This window comes from Labeo rohita, chromosome 23, assembly GCF_022985175.1.
Source record: "Labeo rohita strain BAU-BD-2019 chromosome 23, IGBB_LRoh.1.0, whole genome shotgun sequence".
NCBI lineage: Eukaryota > Metazoa > Chordata > Actinopteri > Cypriniformes > Cyprinidae > Labeo > Labeo rohita.
Genome location: NC_066891.1, coordinates 13,982,041 through 13,988,040, shown reverse-complemented (window position 1 = coordinate 13,988,040; position 6,000 = coordinate 13,982,041).

The following is a 6,000-nucleotide window of genomic DNA, read 5'->3' as shown; positions in this document are numbered from 1 at the left end:
TGACCCTGGATCACAAAACCAGTCATAAGGGTCAATTTTTCAAAATGGAGATTTATACATGTGAAAGCTGAATATCTAAGCTTTCCAATGATGTATGGTTTGTTAGGATAGGCTAATATTTGGTCGAGATACAACTATTTGAATATCTGGAATCTGAGGGTGCAAAAAATCAAAATATTAAGAAAATTGCCTTTAAAGTTGTCCAAATACAGTTCTTAACAATGTATATTACTAATCAAAAATTAAGTTTTCATACATTTACAGTAGGGATTTTACAAAATATCTTAATAGAACATGATCTTTACTTAATTTCCTAATGATTTTTGCCATAAAAGAAAAATCAATAATTTTGACCCATACAATGTATTTTTGGCTATTGCTACAAATAAACCCCAGCAACTTAAGACTGGTTTTGTGGTCCAGGGTCACATATGTGGAAAAATGATTGTTTTCAACCCTCATTCTGACCCTTTGTCTAAAACGACCTGTTTTAAAGGGGCAGATCTTTTAAGGCTTCTCAGTAATGAGCCACCATTATGATTCAGTATCAACGCCCCCTTGCTACTGCAAGTGAGTGTTTTGACAACATGATCAAAAAATGGTCATTTCCAGACAAAGCATTATGAAATAGTTCACTTACTGTTTGTGATGCAGCTGCAGTCAGATCTAGTACTGCTTCATCTTTCAATAAATGTTTTTTTTTTTTAACTCTCCGTGACACTGTGCCTCATTTACAAAACAAAATGCTCTGATCAATCCTCAAACAAAAGGGATACTATTAAAAATAAACTATCCACTTGTTCTCTACTCTGGGATCCTTCTGATATCTGTTCAAAGGTGCGAAGAGCTGTTTAAATCAAACACATCAACGTTCTTCCACTCCATTTGTCTGACTGACAACAGACTTCAGCGCATGGATTGTGTCAGAAAGCGAATGCACATCTGTATACTGTATCCGGTGTAGACAAGATAGCGGCAGTGATTGTAATTTCTATTTGCTGTTGACGCAACACTGTTATTCTGCGTATTCTAGTGCTATTAAGTGACAGAATGCCAGTGGGCGGGGCCTATGGTGAGAAGAAGATTATTTGTCGATGTCTTGCTCTGGAGGCGGTGTTTATGCAAATGTTTGTGCCCAGGTGACGTCACCTTGCACCTCAGATCCAATCGAGCCATTTTTAGAGCTTGATTAAAGGGGTCCTATTATGCTCTTTGATTTATTGTCTTGATTTTGTTTTGGGGGTGTACTAGAACATGCTCTCATGCTTGATGGTTCCAAAAAAGCATTATTTTTCACATAATTTACATGATTACAATGATTTTCTCCACAGTCTGGCACAAATGGCTCGATTAGTTCCGGGTTTAGTGAAGGCCTACCTTCGGAAAAACAAAATGTGTTGTGATTTGTTAGCTGTCCCAGTGCATTGTCATTGGTGAACAGCTTAGACTGTGTTTCAGTACTGCCACGCCCCTTGTCAAAGTAGTACGTTCCGTCAGCTCCATTATAGTTAAGGATATATTAAAGGAGAAGTCCACTTCCAGAACAACAATTTACTAATAATTTACTCACCTCCTTGTCATCCACGATGTTCATGTCTTTCTTTACTCAGTCGTAAAGAAATTATGTTTTTTGAGGAAAACATTTCAGCATTTTCCGCCATATAATAGACTGATATGGTGCCCTGATTTAGAACTTCCAAAATGCAGTTTAAATGCGGCTTCAAACGATCCCAAATGCGGTTGTATGCAATCCCAGCTGAGGAAGAAGGGTCTTATCTAGCAAAACGATTGGTTATTTACATAAAAAAATACTATTTAAATACTTTTTATTCTCGTGTGGTTCAAGACAGTTAGGGTATGTCGAAAAACTCAGACCATATTTTCTCCCTCAACTTCAAAAATCATTTCAAAATCACCCTACATTGCTGCAGAAGTTCTGACCCAGTCTTTGCAAAGTGAACACGCAAAAAAGATCAAACACCCTTAACAAAAAAGGTAAAACTGCGATATAGGATGATTTTGAAGTTGAGGGAGAACATGAGATGTGAGTTTTTTAACATACCCTAACTGTCAAGAACTGGAAAAAAAAGACAGTCCAGGCAGAGTAAGACAAGACATTAAAAAGTATATAAATTCTATTATTTTTATTAAAATAACCGATCGTTACGCTAGATAAGACCCTTCTTCCTCGGCTGGGATTACTTACAACCGCATTTGGGATCGTTTGAAGCCACATTTTGAAAGTTCAACATCGGGGCACCATACCAGTCCATTATATGGGGAAAAATGCTGAAATGTTTTCCTCAAAAAACATAATTTCTTTACGACTGAAGAAAGAAAGACATGAACACCGTGGATGACAAGGGGGTGAGTAAATTACTTGTAAATTGTTGTTCTGGAAGTGGAGTTCTCCTTTAAGGTATAGTTGACGCTACAGTAGTGTTGTGTCCTATCGTCAGCCTGCAAGATCGCTTATACATAATATTATCATCCTAATTTATTTAATTACATACTTAGTTTAATTGCCCGAAACCAGCTCCAGCATAAGGCTAAAAGCAGCCTAATGTTTTTAATATGACTTCATTTGTATTTAACATGACAACACTTGAATAAAAACTTGAATAAAAACAAAAATTGTAATAATAATGCTTACATTTCCTTAGTTATTCAAAAAGCAGCTACAGAAAACGAGCAAAGAACATTAACATTATCAAAGAACATCATCACTGATTAGCCTAACCCAGTCTGGTGCAAGTTTATGCATTTTAAAAAACACTCACATGATAAGTGAAGCTATCTACACTGTATGATGAATAAATCAGCCACTGGAGCTGATCGCAGTGCTTGTGTTTACACCAGCCGCGCCTCGGCATGTGTTTTGACCTCCTATACTGCACGTGTCTGCGGCACGTTATGGCTATGACATGGGCACTCTAGTCAATGCTTGTGTTTATACCAGCCGCGCTGGCTCATTGAAGTGTCCCAGAAGCGGCTCTCCGTGCTCAATCGCTAAAGTTAGGCTTACCCCCACCTCGTCCCTATCCACCCCCCAACCATTTGAATTTTCATAGGTGTGTTTTATTTTAAAGATATTCTATTGGGCAGCGTTGTGACATCACAGCACCCGGAAAACAATGCTGTAGTCCAAAGTAGCTGTTCATTGTAGTTCTTGAAAAGGGATTTTTTAAAAAAAAATGAGATATCTCCCTTTGGAGTGGACTTTGAGATTTGTAACTTTGTAGATTTTTTATGCTCAAACATACACACCACACACTGACTAAAATTCAAAAAGTTAAAAAAAAGCATAATAGGACCCCTTTAAATAAATGCTTTGTTTATAATGAGGGGGCCATTTTAAGCTATGAAACTTGCAGGATGTTTTAATGGTACAAAGACCTCTTATGTGCCAAAAGATCCAAGCAAATTTGAATTCTAATGCCATGACCCCTTTTAAATGGATTTACAAAAAGTTTTTACTAAGATCTTCATGGTCGTATTGTTTTTACAACGACTAAAGAAAACATCTGCCACAGCGCTCAGTTTCAGAAAAAGTTTTAAACTCCAAACTCAAGCTCTTAAGAGCTTTCATACATAATGCATGCCAGAGGGTTCAACCCAGTGAGCAAGTCCATGGGACAGACTGACAGACACAAGAACTGAATGAGCTTATAGGGCTGCCAACATCCTGCCAGAAATTTAGCCTTCTCTCCCTCTCTCGCTTTCCGTCTCTGCTCTGATAACATTGTGGATTTCAAGCCTCTATTCATGTTTTATTCACATGCACCACTCATATGGAACTCAAATTGATGGGCCCCCTCCTTTGCTCTCCATGCCTGACTGTTCAGAGCAACACGTCCTCATCTATTATGGATCTTAGATCTACTGGACAGTGGAAATTAAAAGTTATATGAGAACCACCATCTGCTATCCGCTGCTTCTGTGTTATCGCTATAGATCACTATTGTTATTGGATAAGCTGATAGAATTTTTTGAAGGATTTATATAGGCATACGTTTTATTCTCTTTAAAGTTAGTTTAAAATACTTACGATTTTTGATCATCATTACTGATATCCAAAGTCATATTATTAATACATGTATACAGTTTTGGCCTAGAAAGTGTAAGTAAAATAGAAAGTAAAATAGTTGTATCTCTAACAAATATTGTCCTATCATAACATCCCACACATCAATGGAAAGGTTATTTTTATGCTATTAGATGGTACAGCTCAGTTTCCGTGATACGGAACTCAGCCTGTCTGTGTTACAGTGTATTCCTGAGTTGTGTATTTATGATTGCTCTGCTTTGGAGCCACAGTCCAACCAGAATTGTTCTGCCATGCATTTCTAGGCTCAGCAGCACAGAGAGCATTTAAGACAGCCCCGTCTCACTACAATAGACCACACATGGGACAAGTTCACATATTTGACATAAACACAGAAAAAAAAGAGACACCTGACAGCCCAGCATTCTCTCCCAAACCACAGCACTGTCACTGGATCAAACCTGTTTTCTAGTAAAAAAATATCTAAGCAATTTTAAAACTAGGCAAATATGCTTTAAGATATGATGATACTTTTTATTCTATTGATTTTCCTGCACTCTAAAAAAAACACTATATACTGTATTAATATAAAGGAATTTTCTCTATTGATTTTTTACAGATGTTATACCTGTATTTTGAATTTTGCACTGCACTGCATTATCTTTTAGGGTAACAGAAATGTCTGTAAAATTAATGCAAAAAAATAAAAAAAATAATAATAATACAGTGTGTTTTATGTATAAATCTAACAAAACTGTGAGATTGATATTTCAAACAAGAAAAATCTGATTTAGAAAAATAAACTTAATTTAATGCATTGTGTATTGAAAAAAAAAAATAAATTATATATGTAAATATATATATATATATATATATATATAATATATATATATATATATATAAGTTAAAAAAGACCTATACTTAAGATTTATTTTTGTGGAAAAAAGAGATAATACAAAATTAATTTTAAACAAAAATACAATATTAAGCAAGCTAAATTTCCAATAAATGTCATATTGTCATCATCATTTACAAAATTTTTATTTTTTTTTAAAGAATTGAGTACCTATTAATATGTAATTGTAATGAACATGAATATGTTTTACATACTATTATTATATTATTATTATACTATCTCTATTCACCAAGGGATCCTTGGCCTTAAAAGTGTCAGAGACACTTGCTATAGAGCTACAAAATTAATGTGGTCTGGACGTATTTGACTGGTTCATATCTGACTTTTAATTAGAAACTTTAATATATGACCCTGGACCACAAAACTAGTCATAAGTAGCATGGGTATATTTGTAGCAATAGCTAAAAATATATTGTATGGGTCAAAATGATCGATTTTTCTTTTATGCCAAAAATCATTAGGATATTAAGTAAAGATCATGTTCCAAGCAGATATTTTGTAAATTTCCTACTGTAAATATATCAAAACTTAATTTTTGATTAGTAATATTGCTAAGAACTTAATTTGGACAACTTTAAAGGATTTTCTCAATATTTTGTTGCACCCTCAGATTCCAGATTTTCAGATAGTTGTATCTTGGCCAAAAATTCTCCTAACGAGCCATACATTAATGGAAAGTATATTTATTCAGCTTTCAGATGATGTATAAATCTCAATTTTTAAAAAATTGACCTTTATGTTTTGTGGTCCAGGGTCACATATATTGGTGAATCCTAAAATAAACAATGGCATAGATCAGATTTTTAACCTTCATTAACATGAATGAACTCTAAGCTTGTGTGATGTGAGAAAAATGAGAGAACACAGAGGCATAAAGGACTAAGTGGGGTGAAACAGAGAGAGAGAGAAGAGGAGGGAGCTGAAAAAGGAATAAGACACAGAGAATATGAGATAGATACTGGCTAATGTGCAGGGGGAGGGGGAATAAGAGAGGGAACCGGAGTTTGACGCTACAGTACACTTCACTTCTGCCCTGGAG